Source organism: Leptodactylus fuscus, chromosome 2 (genome assembly GCF_031893055.1).
Source record: "Leptodactylus fuscus isolate aLepFus1 chromosome 2, aLepFus1.hap2, whole genome shotgun sequence".
NCBI classification, from domain to species: Eukaryota; Metazoa; Chordata; class Amphibia; order Anura; family Leptodactylidae; genus Leptodactylus; species Leptodactylus fuscus.
Genome location: NC_134266.1, coordinates 11,068,402 through 11,092,327, shown reverse-complemented (window position 1 = coordinate 11,092,327; position 23,926 = coordinate 11,068,402).

The window sequence follows — 23,926 nt, the reverse complement described above, 5'->3', positions numbered from 1 at the left end:
TAAGGCAAATACAGCCAAAGTTATGTGAAGGTAAAAGTGACAGGATTATAGTCTGAGGAATGTAATACTTGGAGCTGACACAAGGTCACCTTGACTTTCTCCCGAGTTCTAGGATAGCGCTATGTTTATAACGTATCTCAAGGACTGACACTGTGATTCATATGAAAATACAACTCATCTAACTCATCAGTTTTCTACCGATCTAACATAAAAGAAGAAAAAAAAAAAGGAAAATAGTTGAAAACTATTGAAATACAGAGAGGCAAATTCTAAAAGCTTTGATGCGTTTTTGAAGCGGTTTTCTGCTCCCTCAGTCACTTTATTTATATTAAACAGGTCATCAGTATGAATATTAACTTACGGCTGGTAAACCCCTTTAGGCTAAGGCCACCTACAGCAAAAATGCTTGTGTTTTAGGGAGCCTTCACATGGAGTTTACGCTCCGCTCATTCCGAACGTAAACTCGTTCAGAGTGAGCAGCGTAAAAAAACAGATACCATTGATTTGTATGGGTGCCGGAATACGCGCGCTACCCATTGAAATCAATGGGAGGCTTTTTTTTACCTATTGCTTTCAATGTGATACACAGGTATGTTGGCACTAGAAATGAGCGAACACTAAAATGTCCGAGGTTGAACTGTTTGGTTGTTCGAACGGATTTCTAACCCCAATATAGTCTATGGGGGGAAATGCTCATTTCAGGGGTACGCAACATTCGATAAAATTATATTTACCAAGTCCACTAGTGACGGTCGGGCTGGATTCCCCTTGAAGTCTTCTCCTGGCACAGCCCCCCCACGGCGTCTTCCGGCTGGAATTCACTCTGCCTAGGCATCGGGGCCTAGGCAGAGCCGACTGCGCATGCGCGGTCGGCTCTGCCCGGCCCGAAGCCTGAGCAGAGCCGACTGCGCATGCGAGGGCATGCCCGCGCATGCGCATTCAGCTCTGTCTAGGCCGGATGCCTAGGCAGAGTGAATTCCAGCCGGAAGACGCCACGTGGACGCTGCACGGAGAAGACTTCTAAAGGTAAGAGAAGAACCAGCGTTGATTGGCAGAATGTATAGCATTCTGCTAATAAATGCTGGTTCTGCATCGAACCTTAAACTTCGAACAGCGAGTAGTGTTCGATCGAGTACGAGTATTTCAAATACCGTAGTATTTGATCGAACACCTACTCAATCGAACACTACTCGCTCATCTCTAGTTGGCACCCCTTGAAGTCAATGGGATCTGTTTTTCACGCCACTCACTCTGAACAAGTTTACGTTCAGAATGAGCGGAGCGTAAACTCCGTGTGAAGGCTCTCTTACATTGGTTTTCTGCTATGTTTTTCATTTTAGATTTTTAGATATCCTCCCTTCCATATATGTCTATGGGAAAAACTGTATTTCTGCAAGTAATAACCATGCCCTTCAAAAACCCCTTGTGTATTAAAAAAATTCAACCTTCCGACTTTTTTTGTTTTTGTTGCAGATTTTTCTGCATTTGTTTGGGCCAAAGCCAGGAGGGGATTGAGAAGAAGGGAGAAGTATAAGAACTTCCTACACAATTCCCATTCCTTTGGTAGCCATTCTTGGGTTTGGTTCAAAAAACACAGCAAAATATGCAAAAAAAAAAAGCTGTATTTCTGCAACGTGGGGCCTCTACGTCCAAAAGCAATTTGCTGCGATGTTTTTTTACATTGTATTTTTGCAATAACCAAAAACCTGCATTTTCTCAACATATGGCCTGAGCCTTAAAGTAAACCAGTCATCGGATTTTCGTTGCCCTATTTGATTTGAGAGCTGAATACAAGAGAGGGATAGAAGCTAAGCTCTGGATACTTTAGGGACTATGAAGCGTATTTCTTCAGACATTGCTACAAACACACACTCATCTTTGAGAGCACTTTGTATATTTGACAATTACTTTTTTTCTGACATCGTCTATTTTTATAAGAAAACCGAAACTCTCATCAAACAAAAAGCAATAAAAGTTATATAACCCATGTAAACAAAGGTAATGAGAAAAAGTTCCACCGAATAAAACCTAACAGGTGACACAGCCACAATGTAAGAAAAATACAGGCAAGGTTCCTTTTCTATAAACTGAAGACTCCCTTTAGACTGGAATAAATCATTATGGATTGAGAAGTCGGACAACTACAAAGTCACTCTTTGACTTCGCTTTATCGATTTTCAAATACAATTTTAAAACGACATAGGATAGAAGAGACTATTATAAATGTTCTGAAAGTTTCTTCAGCCCTTATGGCCATCGATGATTCAGTCACCCAATAAATGTGTTAAGCTAAACCTAACGCCGCAGACCCGGCCCCCCAACCTCTTCTATTACCTTCTTTAGATTAAACTTTACTGTATATAATAGCAGAACAAACACAAATAATATACTTACTTACCATTCCACCTTATTCTTTTCATAATAGAGTCTCCAAAATTCTAATTCATATTTATTTGTTTCACATCTTAGCCTTAACTGCGTGTTTGACTGTGCGTCAATCAAGTCTGGCACGGGTTCTGGACTTTCTATAAACCGGTCATAAGCCCACACAGGGTTGCTGGCTATTGTGACTTGTCCTGGCTAAGCTGGTTCCTTGCTATTGTATTGTATCTCTGACTTCTGACCTTTGGTTTCCCTTGTGACTACTCTTTAGGATTTTGATTTGGTACTGCTTAGTCTTTCTGTAAAGATGAGCGAATAGTGAAATATCCGAGATTCGATATTCGTTTCGAGTAGAGCCTCAATATTCGATTACTCGATTGAATATCGAATCTCATTATAGTCTATGGGAAAAAATGCTCGTTTCAGGGGAAACCACTATTCTACTAAAGGAGAGTCACCAAGTCCAAGAGTAGCAGGAGGAGAGTGTTTAGGAAGAGCGCTGTGCAGCTAAAGCACATGGACCCAATAAACTATAGCGGGTCCGTGCGCTTTAACTGCACAACGCTTGCAGTTGCGCTGATATTCCGTTCGAGGGGGTCCTCCTGTGGACTCCTTCCGGATGGGAGGCAAGTGCTAATGTGAACCGGCCCTTACTCATCCTGCAGAACCAGCATTGATTAGCCGAATGCTATACAGTGTACATTTGGCCAATCAATGCTGGGTCTGCCAGAGGCTTGATTGTTAGGAGACGGAGTCTAAGATCAGACCACAGCAGTCTCCATTATGGCCAATCAACGCTGGTCAATGCATTCCTATGAGAAAAAGTCAGCTCCCGAATAACCGCAAGCTGCCAGCTCTCCCGACTAGCAAAGACGAACCTGCTGCAGAACCAGCGTTGACTTGCCGAATGCTATACAATGTATAGCATTCGACCAATCAATGCTGGTTCTGAATCGAATCATTACTGCGAGTAGGAGTAGTATTCGAACGAGTATGAGTATTTCGAATACCGTAGCATTCTATCAAATACCTACTCGATCGGATAATACTCGCTCATCTGTATCTCTCTGGTTTTGACCCTTGGCATACTGATTTTGCTTCTGTGTTGTTTGTCTTATCCTGTTCTGTATCACTTATTCAGAAAAGGGATGGTCATCCTGTTGTCCCTATCATTAGGATGGTTGTGGCAAGTAGGTAGGGACAGAGGCTGGGGTTGAGTGAGCAACTCACTGTCAATGTCTCTCACTGGTTTCAGCAGCAGCACTAGGGAATTGATCAACCAGCAATTCCATAACAACTGATCAATACAATTTAGAATGAATACATACTGATAGGTTAAAGGTGCTATGTATATGGTGTTCTGACAACTGCATAGCCATACTCCAAGCTGATTAATTGTGGCTTAAATTCATTTCTGGCTACATAGTAACAACACATTGCCAGTAATGAAAAATAGCTCCTAATTAGTCACCTAATCATTGGCAGGGCTAGTGCTGTGTGCGGCTATGCTATGGCCAGAACACCGTGTGGCAGCACATTATAGCATAACACTATCGCTGGATAATGTTCTGCAGTTTTAAGAAGGATCTGTCACCAGGCCTCAATAGCCCAATGACATGCCACATCTGCACAGTCACCCTGAGTATTTTGGTATTTTGCTTATCCAGATCCATTCAGATATTCCAAAGATATAAGCCCTGTTAGTGTTGTTGCAAGTTAGAGTACACTAGTCATCTAGTTACCACTGTGGTTTTTCTCATAGCATTGCTTCTGTGTGCTGTATGTCATGTACTGTTACCGCCCACTTGGCCAGTAGACCCTAATTTGCATAAACACTAACAAGGCTTATATCTTTGGAATTACTGATTCGATATTCGATCGAGTAGTCGAATATTGAGGCTCCACTCGAAATGAATCTCGAATATTTCACTACTCGCTCATCTCTACAGAAAGACTAAGCAGTACCAAATCAAAATCCTAAAGAGTAGTCACAAGGGAAACCAAAGGTCAGAAGTCAGAGATACAATAGCAAGGAACCAGCTTAGCCAGGACAAGTTGCAATAGCCAGCAAACCTGTGTGGGCTTATGACCAGTTTATAGAAAGTCCAGAACCCGTGCCAGACTTGATTGGTGCACAGGCTGTTAAACACGCAGGTATTATTCCCAACCCAGTCCATGGAGCCTTGTTTCTTACATTTATAGATGGCGGCTGGTGAGGCCAAAACTCTCATTCCTGTGTTCCATTCTGACTCTCACTGGTGTCACCATCTCCCCTCAACTTGTAGGTCCATAGAATAGAATGGAGGTGGCTATTTGACCAAGGTTGACTAGGCTCACAGTACCGTTCCGGTCTCTGTCCTTACAGTCCGCATTGGGACCCAAAATACAGAAACCCTGTCCGCTTAAAAAGAAGTTACATGTAGAAACCTGCAACCCCATAGACCACATTGGGTCTAGCGCGTTTCCTCCGTGTTTCTTGCAAATTTAAGTGAAATCTGGGATGGAGAGTCTCGAACGCTAGTATGAACCTAGCAAGGGAATAAGATTTCTGCCCTCCACAAGGGTAATAAATCAGGCTCCAGGGGGCAGAGAATGGGTATTAAGGCTCCAGCAGAAAATGCAGTGGTTACATTTTATGATCCCCTGGATAATCCCTTTAACTTTTGCAATTTTTTTTCAAAAACACTTCCCAGGGATGACCTGAGTACTGCCCAGATATTTTTTTTTTTTGCTAAAAAAAAGAAAAACCTGTTTAATATTCAACACAACTATTTGCACAGAGGAGATAAAAGAGGTGTATCAAGGTTTCATTTCATCCATGTTCTCATATACACCGAGATGTACATCGTGTTTTTTTGCACACCTCGGAGCAACCAGGGTAAAACCAAGATGAGAAAACGGAAAATTATATATAGATAAGCTTAAAAAAAAAAAAAAAAAATTTTTTGTCTTGATTCAAGCTCTGCAGGAAATGAGTTGTGTCACGCTGCGCCCGTGCACGGCTACATCCAGGAGATTCTCTCTTCTCTAAATTACTTTCGGAATACTTTTTCGGAGGCAATTGAAGACTCTCACTGAATGCTTTCATTTGCATATCTATGCACCGAGATGCTGGCTGTTGTGGAAAAGCAATCCGTAGGAACGAAGTAAAAAAAGGGAAATTTAGAACCTCACCACCGAAAGAAAAAAAAATAACACAATGAATAAAAAAACTTTAATGGCGGGTAAGGACCAAAAACATTCAACAACAGCCGCCATTCTTTTTGTTGATCGCTTTTAATTTGCTAAGTGGTAGGCACAAGACTGAATACACGCGAAAAAAATCTAAATTGTTTTTTTTTTGTATATCTTTTTATGTTCGAAGAGTTTAGAAAAACCCAAAAGACGGGCGCTTGTAAAAGACTCACTTTGTCGTACGTGTCATTTAAATTTCCATTAGGCGATAGAACAATGAGACGCCCTCGTCCAGAAGACCTCTACCAAGTCAATGCTCAGCGTGTTTTATCATGGTCACCTTGCCTCTTGATAAACTGTTCTGAAATGGATCTTGTGGGTCTTGTGGTTTGTAGTGTTTAATCAAGGAAAGTGCTTCTTCCCATTATCTCCGAGTTTAAAGTGCCGGAGATATAAAATTCAATGTTTAGAACGACGGACAATAGAATATTTATAATATGCGTCTCCCCGGAGCTGGAGTTCAGGCGTTCCATCGTATAGCAATGTTATTTCTTTGCTACATTTTGTTTCCTTCGAAATGTTGCCATGTTTTTTATTTAAAAAAAATTAAAACCAACAAGATCTGGGTATAAAGGGCACCGTGTGAACTACCTATAATAGCTTTATATGAAATCTCGGATATATTGAGTCGTAACACATCTCTCTATCAGGACTACTTGACATCTTTGTGTCTCTTAAGAAGGCTCCCGGATGTTTTTGAAACGGTTGACTTCTGCGATCGTGATATGTGGGAGATGTGTCAGGACCTGGAAGTAAGAATAGGGGTGGGACAGGGGTAGAACTACCGGGGTAGCAGTGGTAGCAGTTGCCACAGGTGCTGGGACATTAGGGAGCCCGGTGGGCCCCTGATGCTTTGTTGTTTTTTTTTTGTTTTGTTTTGTTTTTTTATAGTAACTCCAGCAGGAAATGGGCCCTATTTACTTACCGATCCTCACTTGTGCTCATGGCCACCGGGCGCCCCTTCCTGCATAGGTGGCTGTGATCAGGAGAGGGGATCGGTAAGTGAGCCCGTACACCCCATAAACACTGCTATCATTAGGCACATGAAAAAAAAAAATAGAAAAGAAAAATAGGGCACTCACCAGTCAACGGATCTAAAAACAGCAAAATTTTATTTCATCCTTAAAAAAACAAGGTCAGCCATTTCGACCATCAGGACAGAGAAGATGGAATGATAAAAAAAAGAAAAAAGCGATGATCGTTTCGTGCGTCTAGCACTTCATCAGGTCCTGGTTATGCCATTGGGGTGGGGATTGGCCAGGGGATCACAGAGGGGGATCAGAAGCACTATAAAGAGTTAATGTACACAACTAGAGGACTCTGATGGCGGGCACTGGATTGGCGACTGTGGCTCCTACTCAGTATCTGAATGAGCACCATAATGAAAAACCCAACATCTGCCATACTATTACGGTGGGTGTCAGGAAAGGGTTAATGACTAGACATGAGCAAGTACTATTCGAAACGGTAGTTTTGAATATCATGCTCCCACATGAATGAATGGGAGCGGCCGGCGCGCAGGGGGTTAAGTGTCAGAACGCCGGCCCCGGCTGCGTGCCGATTGCATCTATTCATTCCTATGGGAGCGTGCTATTCGAAACTACTGTTTCGAATAGTACTCGCTCATCTCTATTAATGACTAAAGCGGTGTTTTGATGAGTGGCAGACGACATTAAATTTACTTATTTCTGTGCTTTTCCATAACTTTTGTATGATCACGCTGCAGCTTCCTATCAGATTCATGTTAATGGATTATTCCCGTTTTCGTAAAATAGCTGCCAAGACAGGGATAACTGCTCACAACCATCACGGCTACAGAAAATGCCACCATTCTAGAGGACTATGTAGACAGTGTGGGATCTTATTAGAACTGTTATTTCCACCTTTATCATATGACACCTTAGACTATATGAAGGTCATGGAGAGGGATGGCGTGTCCAACGGCTCTTCTGACACATTGTTGTTTTTGCCTTGGTGGATATCCATGTACTTGAGAACCAGCAAGTAATAATAGTTTTTTCCTGCAGAGCTAAGTATTTTAATCACACCTATATATTGCTTATATCTACAAGTATTATTTCTATCTAGATAGACAGTATTTAGGCAGGTGCGGGGGATTACGCTATATAAGAACACTTTCAAAAATAATATCCATGGTTTATTTTTTTGTCAATCAATAAAATGAAGTGAATGAGCAAAAGAAAAATGGATATCCCATCCATATTTGGTGCGACCTTTGCCCTTTGGAGGTGAAATTCTGGAAGTGATGATACGGTCCCCACAGATATAGCCCTGATCTCAACAACATCCAGTCTGTCTGGGATGACATGAAGAGATAGACGGATTGGAGCAAGCCGACATCCACAGAGGATCCTGTGCTTAGTTCTCCAAGATGGCAGCAAGTGTACCAAGGAGAATTGATGGAAGTCAAAGGATTAATTGATAAAACAAATCTATTAGTACTTTTATATTGTGAAGCATTCGTACTTTGCAGCATTTTAATCACCTGCCTAAAACTTCTGTACAGTGCTGTATCTCTATATTGGTCAATATCCATATCTATAAATATTTTCCTTCTTCCTTTGCCATGTAGGTAGGTGACTATCCCAGCAAGGGTCCATTCACACGGAAAGGGGAATGGAATCTCTGTACGGAGTGCAAGTGCAGATGTGAACCGAACCTAAGCCTTGGGGTCCATTCACATGGAGGAAAATGGTGAGGAATTGGGTGTGGAATTTCAGCGCTGAAAAAGAAGCCTCCCATTGACTACAATGGGTTCCTTTTTCTACTAGCCGAAAAAGGAACCTTTTGAAGTCAATGTGTGTGAGTCAATTTTTTCAGCGCTGAAATTTCACACCCAATTCCTCACCATTTTCCTCCAATGCTTAGGTTCGGTTCACATCTGCACTTGCACTCCGTACAGAGATTCCTTTCCCCTTTGCATATTTTTCGCCCTTTTTGAGTGGAAACAAAATGGAAACTCATTATAGTCTATGGGGTCCACTTTAGCCTATGCTTTTTTAAGTGGACCCCTGGAATGGAGACTCATGCGAAGATGTCAATCTAACCTAAGCTCACGTTTACACTGGGAGTCCGTCCAATCCAAACCCATCTTCAAATGACCGATGTAAACTGTTGCAAGTCCAAAATTTTGCATCCGGCAATTTTAGTTTACAAAAAGTGGACAACCATGGGCCCTATTACAGCCAATGGGGTCTCTCGGGGTCCATTCCAAGGGGTAAAATTGTGTCTGGTTTTTCTGGTCATCTGATGGACTAGAAGAACGGCAACAAAGAAGGCGATGTGAAGAAATCATAAAACAAAAGGCTGAAAAGTAACTTTTACTTACTCAACGTTAAAAATCCACGAACAGAAAAGAGTCCCCTGATGTAGCGTTAGGATCGGGGAAGTGGTGAGCGCTCCAGGGCTGTGTGAGGTGTGTGAGCGAGATACGTTTTCGCTTTCTATCATCTCGTATGGTAAAAGATTTGAAGAACACCAAAAAACTCTATTTATTAAAGCACTTTCTCATCTCTTTTACATGTATTCAGCAGAATTGAGGGAGACGCTGAAACCCTTTTATCTCCGGGGGATTCTTAACATTTCGATATATTATTCCTCCAGATAAAATATTGAGCATTATGTCATACATCCCAGATGCCAATAAAGACGTCCAAAGTAAAATAAATGGAAACGCCTAAGAAATAACCGCCGTCTGCTCAAGCACGATGGATCATTATCCTCGGGGCACTTTATTTTTGCATTAACACTAATCTGTTACAGAAAGGGTTTGCTACTTGCTTATTGGATTTTAGGAGGTTTATGGGAGATTCGTATCGATTTAAAATAAGATGACTGACATTGTTGCAATAAATTTTCCTAGTTATCACTGATGAATTTGGATTTTATAGGGCTTATCTCACTATCACAGTTGTTTTATGACGTCTATGGGTCAGCTTGTTAGAAAGTCAATAGTTGTTTTGTTTTTCATGTTGTGGATTATATCACGTCTGACTATCTAAGGCTATCAAATGCAGAGTCGGCTTCGACTCTCCAGGCCGCATCGCTTGGGTTTCCTACAAAATTTCGTCTGCATTTTAATAACCGGTAAATAAATTTTACTGTTCGTATCGATGATGAGAATTATTTCCTTTTACGGATTGATTTTACCTTTTTTATCCTGCAAAGTAAAATTGATGTAGCTGTGCGCTATTAAGTAAGGCAAGTAATAAATTAAGTGATAAGACTCCTTACACCCCCTTGTCTTGAATGTATTTAACTGCTTCATGCCCACTCGCTGTAAATAAAGGCTGGGTCCACGGAGTTCATGACCCTTGGGGAGACCCAAGTCCCAATTTAGAAGGGTCACTTAGTAAACGTTGGCGCGGCTTGGGCTTTGACCCTTCCAAATTGGGGATTGGGTCTCCCCAAGGGTCAGGAAATCCATGGACCCTAGCAGCTATTAGACATGATAAATTCAGGTTCTGTTCATGTAGCAGCCATGTCAGGGAAAGTTTGTTGGAATAACAAACTTTCCCTGACATTAGATGCCGCCCGCCCGTGGGCGACATCAGGAGCCGGTGTTAGCTATATTTGTAAGCTAACACCCTGCTGTATAACCTCCAGTCACAGCTCCACTCTGATCAGAGGTTTTTACCCCTTGGATGCTGCGGTCAAACATGGGGTTCCGCGATATGTAAAGTCCCCCCTGGGCACCCACCCGGTAAGATCAGGGGTGTCCATAAGTATCTTCTGCAGCTTGGGATCTGGCCAGTGACTCCAAGTACCTGGTTGACCTGTCGGGTAATGAGGAAGTTAGCCTATGCATAGGCTGACTTCCTCTATAGACTGCAATAGATGTTTATTGCAAGTCTATGGTACAGAACCAGTGATGCTCTCGGATCACTGGTTCTGGTGTTCTTATAGGACAAATAAAAAAAGTTAAAAAAAAGTAAAAAATATATATATTATATAGTTATAAAGCCCCAAAAATTCCCTTTTCCTATATAAAATAAATTATATAAGAAAACAATTAATAAAAACAATACATATTTGATATTGACGTGTCTGTAATAGGGTTGAGTGATTGGGATTGGAAAAGATCGGATCCCGATCGGCGATCGAGTAAATTTCACAATCATGATCGAGTTCCGATCCCGCCTAAAAAAAATCGGGAACGGAATTCCGATACCGATCGCTCAACTTACTTGCAGAGAAGCACTGCCGCTGCCGCTCTCTGTTCTTCTCGCTCCTCTTCTTTCTCCTTCACATGCCTTCAGAGCGCCGTGCGCACCCCCGCCTCCCTAGACTAGTGTTACAGATGCTGGGAAAAGGCAGGGCTTGTGGCTTAGGAGAGTGTGGGTGGGTACTGAGAGGGAAGAAGTCAGTGATGCACTCACATCTCCCCACCCACACTCTCCTAAGCCACAACAAGCCCGCCTACTCTATCCTGGAGCTCTGGGCTATTGTTCTCTCGTCTCCTCTCTCTCTTCGCATGCCAGCAGAGCACTGTGCCGCACCCGCCTCCCAGGCTAGTGTGACTGATGCTGGGAGAAGGCGAGGCTTGTTGTGGCTTAGGAGAGTGTGGGCGGGTACAGGGCGGGGAGGCGTGAGTGCATCACTCACGTCTCCCCTCCCTGTACCTGCCCACACTCTCGTATGCCACAAGCCCCACCTTCTCCCAGCATCACTAACAGAAGAGGAGCGAGAAGAATGGGGAGCGGCAGCACTTCTGTGCAGGTAAGTTGAGCGAAGTTCACAAGTAGATAGATACTATCTACTCTTCTTCTTTGTCCCTGCTTTACTCTATATTCAGCTCTGCTACATCTCAGATGTAGCAGAGTTGAGTATACGGTAAAACAGGGACGAAGCAGAAGAGTGGCAGGCTGTGGTAAATCCATAGGAATGAATGGACGCAGCTGGCACGCAGGGGGTTAAGCGGCCGGACGCCAGCAAAGTCTGCATGCCGGCCACTTCCATTCATTCCTATGGGTGCAAGCTATTTGAAACGGGAGTTTCAAATAGTACTCGCTCATCTGATACTATAGCTTTTCCCACATGCTTATTTCCTAAAGCTTGGCCAGTAGCCAAGCATTGTGGGAAATAACCTCCAACCTTGATCCCACCAGAAAAGATCGGGATCAGATTTCCGATCGCGCTCATGAAATTTACTCGATCACCGATCGGAATCCGAACATTACCGATCCCGATCACTCAACTCTATTCTTCACCAGTTTCCATTGACAGTGATATATCTTAACTAGAGATGAGCGAACAGTGTTCTATCGAACACATGTTCGATCGGATATCAGGGTGTTCGCCATGTTCGAATCGAATCGAACACCACGTGGTAAAGTGCGCCAAAATTCGATTCCCCTCCCACCTTCCCTGGCGCCTTTTTTGCACCAATAACAGCGCAGGGGAGGTGGGACAGGAACTACGACACTGGGGGCATTGAAAAAAATTGGAAAAAGTCATTGGCTGCCGAAATCAGGTGACCTCCATTTTAGACGAATAGTGGATTTCAAATCCGGGTCATATGAGAATGTGAACTTTGTGACTATGAGACAGGGATAGCTGTACAGGCAGGGATAGCTAGGGATAACCTTTATTTAGGGGGGAATGTTATTAAAAATAACTTTTTGGGGCTCTATCGGGTGTGTAATTGTGATTTTTGTGAGATAAACTTTTTCCCATAGGGATGCATTGGCCAGCGCTGATTGGCCGAATTCCGTACTCTGGCCAATCAGTGCTGGCCAATGCATTCTATTAGCTTGATGAAGCAGAGTGTGCACAAGGGTTCAAGCGCACCCTCGGCTCTGATGTAGCAGAGCCGAGGCTGCACAAGGGTTCAAGCGCACCCTCGGCTCTGATGTAGGAGAGCCGAGGGTGCACTTGAACCCTTGTGCACCCTCAGCTCTGCTACATCAGAGCCGAGGGTGCGCTTGAACCCTTGTGCACACTCTGCTTCATCAAGCTAATAGAATGCATTGGCCAGCGCTGATTGGCCAATGTATTCTATTAGCCTGATGAAGTAGAGCTGAATGTGTGTGCTAAGCACACACATTCAGCTCTACTTCATCGGGCTAATAGAATGCATTGGCCAGCGCTGATTGGCCAGAGTACGGAACTCGACCAATCAGCGCTGGCTCTGCTGGAGGAGGCGGAGTCTAAGATCGCTCCACACCAGTCTCCATTCAGGTCCGACCTTAGACTCCGCCTCCTCCGGCAGAGCCAGCGCTGATTGGCCGAAGGCTGGCCAATGCATTCCTATGCGAATGCAGAGACTTAGCAGTGCTGAGTCAGTTTTGCTCAACTACACATCTGATGCACACTCGGCACTGCTACATCAGATGTAGCAATCTGATGTAGCAGAGCCGAGGGTGCACTAGAACCCCTGTGCAAACTCAGTTCACGCTAATAGAATGCATTGGCCAGCGCTGATTGGCCAATGCATTCTATTAGCCCGATGAAGTAGAGCTGAATGTGTGTGCTAAGCACACACATTCAGCACTGCTTCATCACGCCAATACAATGCATTAGCCAGTGCTGATTGGCCAGAGTACGGAATTCGGCCAATCAGCGCTGGCTCTGCTGGAGGAGGCGGAGTCTAAGATCGCTCCACACCAGTCTCCATTCAGGTCCGACCTTAGACTCCGCCTCCTCCAGCAGAGCCAGCGCTGATTGGCCGAATTCCGTACTCTGGCCAATCAGCACTGGCTAATGCATTGTATTGGCTTGATGAAGCAGTGCTGAATGTGTGTGCTTAGCACACACATTCAGCTCTACTTCATCGGGCTAATAGAATGCATTGGCCAATCAGCGCTGGCCAATGCATTCTATTAGCGTGAACTGAGTTTGCACAGGGGTTCTAGTGCACCCTCGGCTCTGCTACATCAGATTGCTACATCTGATGTAGCAGTGCCGAGTGTGCATCAGATGTGTAGTTGAGCAAAACTGACTCAGCACTGCTAAGTCTCTGCATTCGCATAGGAATGCATTGGCCAGCCTTCGGCCAATCAGCGCTGGCTCTGCCGGAGGAGGCGGAGTCTAAGGTCGGACCTGAATGGAGACTGGTGTGGAGCGATCTTAGACTCCGCCTCCTCCAGCAGAGCCAGCGCTGATTGGTCGAGTTCCGTACTCTGGCCAATCAGCGCTGGCCAATGCATTGTATTGGCTTGATGAAGCAGTGCTGAATGTGTGTGCTTAGCACACACATTCAGCTCTACTTCATCGGGCTAATAGAATGCATTGGCCAATCAGCGCTGGCCAATGCATTCTATTAGCGTGAACTGAGTTTGCACAGGGGTTCTAGTGCACCCTCGGCTCTGCTACATCAGATTGCTACATCTGATGTAGCAGTGCCGAGTGTGCATCAGATGTGTAGTTGAGCAAAACTGACTCAGCACTGCTAAGTCTGCATTCGCATAGGAATGCATTGGCCAGCCTTCGGCCAATCAGCGCTGGCTCTGCCGGAGGAGGCGGAGTCTAAGGTCGGACCTGAATGGAGACTGGTGTGGAGCTATCTTAGACTCCGCCTCCTCCAGCAGAGCCAGCGCTGATTGGTCGAGTTCCGTACTCTGGCCAATCAGCACTGGCCAATGCATTTCTATGGGGAAAAGTTAGCTTGCGAAAATCGCAAACTGACAGGGATTTCCATGAAATAAAGTGACTTTTATGCCCCCAGACATGCTTCCCCTGCTGTCCCAGTGTCATTCCAGGGTGTTGGTATCATTTCCTGGGGTGTCATAGTGGACTTGGTGACCCTCCAGACACGAATTTGGGTTTCCCCCTTAACGAGTTTATGTTCCCCATAGACTATAATGGGGTTCGAAACCCATTCGAACACTCGAACAGTGAGCGGCTGTTCGAATCGAATTTCGAACCTCGAACATTTTAGTGTTCGCTCATCTCTAATCTTAACTAGAGATGAAAAAATCAATTCAGTATAAATTGAATTCAGTCCATATTTCCCAAAATTGTAGATTCAGGCAAATTTGAAACTTTTTGACTTTGTTTCACTAAGTAATCAATAAAAATGTTGATGTTCCTCTTAGTCATTGAAAATAGGTCATTGACCTACATTCAATGACTAAGACCCATCGTCTTATCCTGACTATGGCTACCATTGGCTGGTTTTGATCATTTGGTTCTGGAGTTTATCTCAATACCTGATAAGCAGACAGTAAAAGTAAACATGTAGAGCAAATGATTTATGAACAAAGGGAATGGCGCTTCATTCATTGAAAGCAATAGGTAAAAAAGCCTCCCATTGATTTCAATGGGGAGCGCGCGTATGCCGACACCCATAGAAGTCAATGGGATCTGATTTTTACGCCGCTCACTCTGAACGAGTTTATGTAAACTCTGTGTGAAGGCTCTCTTAGACCATCACCTATTGGATGGTGAATGATGAATCCAATGGTGAGTCCTGTGTTATCTACTGTATATATAGGTGTTACCCTTCTTTAATATCCTGCCTATTCTTGTCTATTATTATTTTAATATTTAAAATATTTGAATACTTAATATTGAAAATATTTTTATCTTTAATATTTCAATCATACAATGCCAAAATACTCATATTCAATGGGGGTTTACACATTAACCTATCACAATTTTTTTCATTTTTTTATTTTTGTAACGTGGGATGAAATTTCAGTATCTGGAAGAGACCTACAAAAAAAAGCAGGAAAATATCCAAACCCAACTCACCAGGGCTGCCAGACAACAATCTTAACCTCTAAGCCCCTTTGCTTCCTTTGATGGCTTCTAAGAATTGATCTCTACAGAACAGGAAAAGATTCATGAAAAATTCAAAAATCAATGCAAAAAAATTAATCAAAAATACCAATGTGTTACCGATAACCTAGCTCGAATTTTGTGAAATTAGTTTCAGATTAAACCAATTTGATACAATATTGCAACATGCTAAGAAGACTTGTGAAAGGCTGCGATTCTCAACACAACAGCGCAGTAGCTTCATACAAACACACATAGAATAATACTTTGTGACTAGGGTTGAGCCGATCTTGAAATTTCAAGATCGTTTTTAAAATCCGATTTCCAATCATTTTCCATCTGAACCCAATCCCGATCCTAATTCCGATCGTAATGCAAGTCAATGGAATTTTTTTTAATTATCAAAGATTGGATTTTAGAAACAATCCTATTCACTACACAGCATGGAGTCCAAAAATTGTTTCACTTTTTGGACTCCATGCTGTGTAGTGATTAAAAAAAAAATCCCCCGGCTACTTAACCCCCCTGTTGTCCGCTTACCTGCACAGATCCGCTGCTGCTGCCGCTCCCCGTTCTTCTCAATCCTCTTCTCTCTCATTCACACGCCTTCAGAGCTCAATGCACGCCCCAACCTCCCTAGGCTAGTGTTAGAGATGATGGGAGTAGGCAGGACTTGTTATGGCTTAGGAGAGTGTGGACAGAGAGATGTGAGTGCATCACTCACGTCTCCCCTCCCAGTACCCGCCCACATTCTCCCAGCATCTCTAACACTAGTCTAGGCAGGCGGGGGTGCGCAGGGTGCTCTGAAGACATGTCAATGAGAGAGAAGAGGAGCGAGAAGAATGGGGAGCGGCAGCGGATCTGTGCAGGTAAGTTGAGCGAAAAAGATCAGAACCCGATTGGCAATCGAGTAAATTTCACTAAAAAAGATCGGGATCAGAATTCCGTTCCCGATCTTTTTTTAGTGAAATTTACTCGATTTCCAATCGGGATCTAATCTTTTCCGATCGCTCAACCCTATGTGTTACACAATATTTAAAAATACCAGAGAATTCAATTAAAACCGTAGATCATTTTCTAATGACACATTCAATTTAGACAATCACGACTTCCTGGAGGTGGAAGGTCCCTGTGTAATTGCTCCATTTGTCCTGCCTATAATCTGGCCACATACTTACCTTTAATTAAAACTGATCATGTGAGTCTATCTGGATCTGAGCTTGAGATGTAGCATGAAAAACACTCCAGTGATAACTGAGCCATGTCTAAATAGGTTTCATCAGTCAATGATAGTGTCTAGGGCTCGTGTGCATAAACCAAGGCAAAGTGACAGCAGCTCAGCGTAGAGGACATTGCTGAGATACTGATACTGTAGCTACGTTTATTACAAGTATAAGGAGACAGGTATTATGTGGAAAGTGACACCACTGTCATTGTTAGGACCATTGAAAATAGTGGGGTTTTATAAAAACACAAGCCTTATGGGCTGGATAGATTAACGTTTACAAGAGTATATACAGTATTGTTTTAAAATAATTCATGAATTTATATACTATTTATTAAAAAGATATTTGATGTATCTTATCATTTCAATTAATTATTTAAATTATTATTTCTGCATTGTCCTTATTCCAAGTGAGGTTTATAATGTAAGAAATTAATTAGATTAATTGTTAATGATGAAGATTAATGTTTTTGTTTGTTTTTGAAGTGTGCAGTCTCTACTCGAAGATTTTTCCAGTCTCTCGCGTCCACACCTACGTATACCGTACATTACAGATACACAGCATTATCATCAAACATTACAATGTTGATCAGTTCACTACTGGAGCCAACATGACTAAGAGCAGAATCACATTAAAAATGGAACAGAGTCCAGCAAAAAAAGAAAAAAAAAGGATCAATATATGAGGCAAACAATGGAGAGGGGCTGTACAAAATTAAAGGGGCTTAATCATTAAAATTGTTTCTCCCTAACACGTAGGAATAGCCTTAAGAAAGGCTATTCTTCTCCTACCTTTAGATGTCTTCTCTGTGCCACCATTCGGTAGAAATCCCGGTTTTCTTCTGAAGACAAATTTGTTCTCATCACAGCACTGGGGGCGGTCCCATTGCTGCAAGAGAACTCTCCAGCGCCGCCTCTATCTTTACCTGGAATGGCCTCTCCCTGCGTTTTCTTCTGGTGCGAGCTTCAAACTTCTAGCCATGTGAAGTCATCTCTGCCATCAGGCCTTGGGCAGAGCCGATTGTGCATGCCCGTGGCCATTTTCCTGTGGCCGCTTACACAGTAAGCTGGGGTAACATGTTACATGTCAGATACAACATCCTGACATGTACTGTGGAGCTGATCTATGATCCAACAACTCATGAGGTTTTCCAGCATCCAGAAATAAAATGACCACCAGGCTGGGAGGAAGCTGCGTCATGGTGGCTTCCATAGCTCCTTGCACAGCTCTCGTTGAACATTGTGTATACAGTAAGTGAGGGGCTGTAATAAACCTCCCAGGCCTTGTCTTTGGGACTCTGGCTGTCAGTATTCGCCACTTCCCAACTACTCCATTTGCAGAAATGAATGTGGCTGAAAACTCTGCAACGACTAACCAATTTGCCATTGCAGCATTATACACCGCCCCCCATGATGTATACAATTGCCAAGCAGTTAATATAAATTGCTTGTTTACAGGATGAAAAACTATTTCAATTGCATTTAAGATGTCTTATTATGACTATGTTTTTATCACAGTAAATCCCATCCTCGCTCTTGTCTCCCATTCCTATGTATCTGCATATTGCAGATTGCTCCTGACAAATTATTCATAGTATAACCCTCTCCTGGTTCCCTTGTTATCTTTTCACTTTTTCCTCCAGGGCATGTTTTTGTTAAATCTTCCTCATCTGTCAGTTTGTTTATGTTCTGTATGTAGTTTTTCTGTGGATTTGAGTTTCTCCGCGAGGCATACAGTAGGAGCTATTGCAATCTATATTTTTATTCTGATGCTTGAGTACGGTCCCCAAGTCTCTGAGCAAACCTAAAGATCTTCAACCGTTTCCAGGAATGGATAGGAAGATGTGTATTTGTTTTACCTGATATGACTTATATGCACACAACTGGACGTTAAAAAACAGATTACGATAGGTTCACTTTAGTGTCGCCTCTCCATTAGTTGGACCCGTTGAGGAACCCAAACAATGGAGAGGCGGATCACTAAACCATTGGTAACACATGGACCCTGGCAAAATCTATTGACTCGAATGGAGTCCATCCGGTGTCCATTGATATAAAACGGAAATCAGCAGAGGAAAAAGTCCTCCAACGGAGACTCCATGTTGCAGTCGGCAGGATAGATTAAAAAAAACTGGGCCCACTGGGCTCTGAACTGCAGGGCGTATAGGTGTGAACAAGCTCACTGCTGGGCTACACCTCAAACTAGGTGCTTCACTGTTAGCCATGACAGATGAGCGAGTACTACTCGAAACTCCCGTTTCGAATAGCACGCACCCATAGGAATGAATGGAAGCGGCCGGCACGCCGACTTTGCCGGCGTCCGGCCACTTAACCCCCTGCATGTTGGCTGCGTCCATTCATTCCTATGGGTGCGTGCTATTCGAAATGGGAGTTTCAAATAGTACTCGCTCACCTCTATTAACTACACAGGGAAGCTGCCACTGCAGGACAAAGCCGCCGCTAAATGAATACAAGAGTCTTAGTTGTTACTTCACCACTAGACATCTAACAATGACCGTGGGCTCCCAGAAGCTTACTGGGCCGCTCCCTGTTGTGGAGTACACAGGCAACAGCCGGCCTAAGGTACTGACAGTGCTATAACAGTGCTGGGCCAAACACACAGCCGCAGCACACGTAAGAGTAGAGATTAAGGATAGCTAGGTGGGAATTCCCTGGGCAATTCTAGGGCAAATTCTAACTAAAGCCCCACCTAGCTGAGGCCAACTAACGTGCAGCATGCAGTATTTGGTTTGATAATAGAGGGAAGGCGGGACCAATAAACCGGCCCAGGTGCTTCAAGCCAGATGCCGATAGGCCGACACCAGTGTCAGTAAGCAGACCAGCCACACCTATCGGCTGCAAGGGGATTAACCCCATTCATGCTGGACTGAGCCGAAATAGTGGAACAGGCTGTGACTGTGATATCATGGCCGCACCTGCTGCACAATCCTAACACTCCGACACAGATGTGAATATAGCCTAAAATTGTATGCTTCTAACGTCCCTTTTCCATCAGTGTGTAACATATCTTTCATCAATTTACTGACAGTAAAAAATATAGTGAAACGTCATTGGTGAGGTTTGGGGAAACGCTAGCTCATTTTTCTAATATGGGTGTAACGTCTCTGCCTGTTCTGGTCTCTGCGCCACCCTCCGCTCGCACACTGCGGCGCAGGAGGTGTATCCAGTTCGATTCTTTGCTTAGTGTTTTTCATTCAGCAGTGTTCACACTGTGCAATCTCTGGAAATGATTTTCCACCATACCCGTCTGCCATCACCTTCATTTCTCTCTTTTTGCTCTAATAGTTAAGTTTAGCCTTGTCCTGTGATTGATAGCTATCCACCTATCAACTCCAGGGCGGGTTCTTCCTCCCTATTTATTCTTGGCTCACATTCACATTGGTGCTTTCTATTGCCTTGTGCGTGCTGGCTTTTCTCTTGCTGTTTATTTTTGTATTCTGATTCTTGACCTCTGGCTTTCCCTATAGAATACTCTTTTGGATATAGATTTTGACACTGCATTGCTCGGCTATTACTGACCCCTGGCTGGCTGACCTCCCTTGTTGTTGTTTGTCTTGTCCGTGTTTTGTGTGTCACGTATTTATGAAGGGTTTTGTCGTCCAGTTGTCACCTATTGTCTAGGATAGGACCGGTAAGTAGGAAGGGACCGTGGAGGGTTTCAGACCAGGGCTCACTGTCTCTTTTGCCCCTTTCCCAGGGTTTCCAGCAGCTACTGGGCAATTACTCCTATTGAAATTCCCTTACAATAGGTAATATTTACTCACAGTGATAGCAAATTTCATTGTCAAAGCATGATGACCTCATGGGCATGTTGGGGCCAAAAGACATAGCAGATGGCTGCGAAGAAGACCAGGGACCAGGATGCCAGAGGATGTTACATTGGAGTTCAGGAAAGATAAGTACAGTGAAAGCTCTTTGAGACAATGTTGGGGGGAACACCCCAAGGAGCACATGCTGTAGTTTCCAAATTAAAACAAAATGGTTACCGAGCTTGGGAAACATACAGCCACAAATACATGCATAAGCAATTTAGGAGTTAACACATGATTGTGTAATCCATTGTAGTTTCTAATCAGACTGCCAATATGGATGCCATGACCTTCCAGGTTTCATGTTATTGGATGCTACAAAAAAACAAGAGATTAGAAACGACTTCATATCTTGTGAACATTTTGTGTCTTGTTATGGAACACGATAAACTTAGGAACATTCCAACCTTTTCTTCTAAATAAGACAAGAGAGCAGAACTGTAAATCTCAAGGTTTAAGCAAGCTACATGGCAGACAACTTTTTATATAATGGAGGCTATGAGAACAAAATGGAATCTTTCAGATCAAGATGGCGGAAGGCTAATCTCTCTTTACATAGATATTTTTCCTCTCAAAGACAACTACCTAAAGTTGCTTGAAAAGTTTGTCTTCTAGACAAGTGGTCTTCCCAAAGAAGATGGCTAGTATGGAAAACTGAAATTTTGATTTGGGTAAGTAGTTGGTCTTCACAATGAGGTGGTCTTTTAGAGAGGTTTCTTTTTTTTTATTAATTTTATGCCCCTCACTTGGCCTACAAGTATTATACTCGAAGGCCTGGACGGACCTCAGAGTATCATCATCAACCAACCCCATCCTTCTGGTTTGGACCAAAATGAATTTCCAGTGATCCTCGCAAATATTCTCCAAGCTCGATAGGTTCCCCCATCACTATTTATACATATACTAAACATGGACATGTCTTTCAACATTATCAGTAAGCGCTGTATTTTATTTTACCCTTGAATAACTCCATCAGGAACGAAATATTCTGAAATGCCATGTATTTCCAAATCAGTCTAGTTTTTTTGGTAAGCGTTCAAGAAGTAATTAGTTTTTATCTATCTTTTTTTCTCAAACTATATTATCTAAAATCAAAATCGCATAATTAACCATTCCACCAATATTTGTTATTGGCTTGTAGAAATTAATTACGAGAACTTCCTGTAGAATTGCTGAAATTCTTCCAAAATCTTGTGTAACCGTGATGCCAATTCTTGGCTCGTGGGACCTTTGAATGACAGGTTGTGATAAAGGAGATGATGTGAAAACAGGTGGTCTGGGATTGTTGGTAACAACAGAACATCTGGTCTTTAAAGTTTGACATTGTTAGATTTCATTGTGTTTCTCCATCTAAGCCATGTCGGTGTTAAAGTTGAGTATCTAGGTTGGAACCATGTAAAAGGGAATCCCTATGGGGATCCTCAGTGGTAAAAATAAAGAGGCAAAATGTTTAACAGATGATGAAATATTCATTGTGATCAATGAGCGTCACTTACTAGGATGTGTGATCTTTTGTGTGTAGTTGTAATAATTCATACCATTACCCATAATGGGAATTGGAGGATTTTGATTGCTAATAAACAAAAGACATGAAAGAGAGGTACAAAGGAAAAAAAAATTATAATTTATTTATAGGATTGATTTACCATTGTCTCTTACCAGATATGTTCTTATTATGCGGAGGAGTGACTCTGGGATGTGATGTTGTGATGGTATAGGCTTTAGAGATGAGCGAACAGTGTTCTATCGAACACATGTTCGTTCGGATATCAGGGTGTTCGCCATGTTCGAATCGAATCGAACACCGCGTGGTAAAGTGCGCCAAAATTCGATTCCCCTCCCACCTTCCCTGGCGCCTTTTTTGCACCAATAACAGCGCAGGGGAGGTGGGACAGGAACTACGACACTGGGGGCATTGAAAAAAATTGGAAAAAGTCATTGGCTGCCGAAATCAGGTGACCTCCATTTTAGACGAATAGTGGATTTCAAATCCGGGTCATATGAGAATGTGAACTTTGTGACTATGAGACAGGGATAGCTGTACAGGCAGGGATAGCTAGGGATAACCTTTATTTAGGGGGGAATGTTATTAAAAATAACTTTTTGGGGCTCTATCGGGTGTGTAATTGTGATTTTTGTGAGATAAACTTTTTCCCATAGGGATGCATTGGCCAGCGCTGATTGGCCGAATTCCGTACTCTGGCCAATCAGTGCTGGCCAATGCATTCTATTAGCTTGATGAAGCAGAGTGTGCACAAGGGTTCAAGCACACCCTCGGCTCTGATGTAGCAGAGCCGAGGGTGCACTTGAACCCTTGTGCACCCTCGGCTCTGCTACATCAGAGCCGAGGGTGCGCTTGAACCCTTGTGCACACTCTGCTTCATCAAGCTAATAGAATGCATTGGCCAGCGCTGATTGGCCAATGCATTCTATTAGCCCGATGAAGTAGAGCTGAACGTGTGTGCTTTTGTGTGTGCTAAGCACACACATTCAGCTCTACTTCATCGGGCTAATAGAATGCATTGGCCAGCGCTGATTGGCCAGAGTACGGAATTCGGCCAATCAGCGCTGGCTCTGCTGGAGGAGGCGGAGTCTAAGATCGCTCCACACCAGTCTCCATTCAGGTCCGACCTTAGACTCCGCCTCCTCCAGCAGAGCCAGCGCTGATTGGCCGAATTCCGTACTCTGGCCAATCAGCACTGGCTAATGCATTGTATTGGCATGATGAAGCAGTGCTGAATGTGTGTGCTTAGCACACACATTCAGCTCTACTTCATCGGGCTAATAGAATGCATTGGCCAATCAGCGCTGGCCAATGCATTCTATTAGCGTGAACTGAGTTTGCACAGGGGTTCTAGTGCACCCTCGGCTCTGCTACATCAGATTGCTACATCTGATGTAGCAGTGCCGAGTGTGCATCAGATGTGTAGTTGAGCAAAACTGACTCAGCACTGCTAAGTCTCTGCATTCGCATAGGAATGCATTGGCCAGCCTTCGGCCAATCAGCGCTGGCTCTGCCGGAGGAGGCGGAGTCTAAGGTCGGACCTGAATGGAGACTGGTGTGGAGCGATCTTAGACTCCGCCTCCTCCAGCAGAGCCAGCGCTGATTGGTCGAGTTCCGTATTCTGGCCAATCAGCACTGGCCAATGCATTTCTATGGGGAAAAGTTAGCTTGCGAAAATCGCAAACTGACAGGGATTTCCATGAAATAAAGTGACTTTTATGCCCCCAGACATGCTTCCCCTGCTGTCCCAGTGTCATTCCAGAGGTGTTGGCATCATTTCCTGGGGTGTCATAGTGGACTTGGTGACCCTCCAGACACGAATTTGGGTTTCCCCCTTAACGAGTATATGTTCCCCATAGACTATAATGGGGTTCGAAACCCATTCGAACACTCGAACAGTGAGCGGCTGTTCGAATCGAATTTCGAACCTCGAACATTTTAGTGTTCGCTCATCTCTAATAGGCTTCATCGGAAGCAAGAACGCTACTCTAACCTTCTATTTTCTAAGTG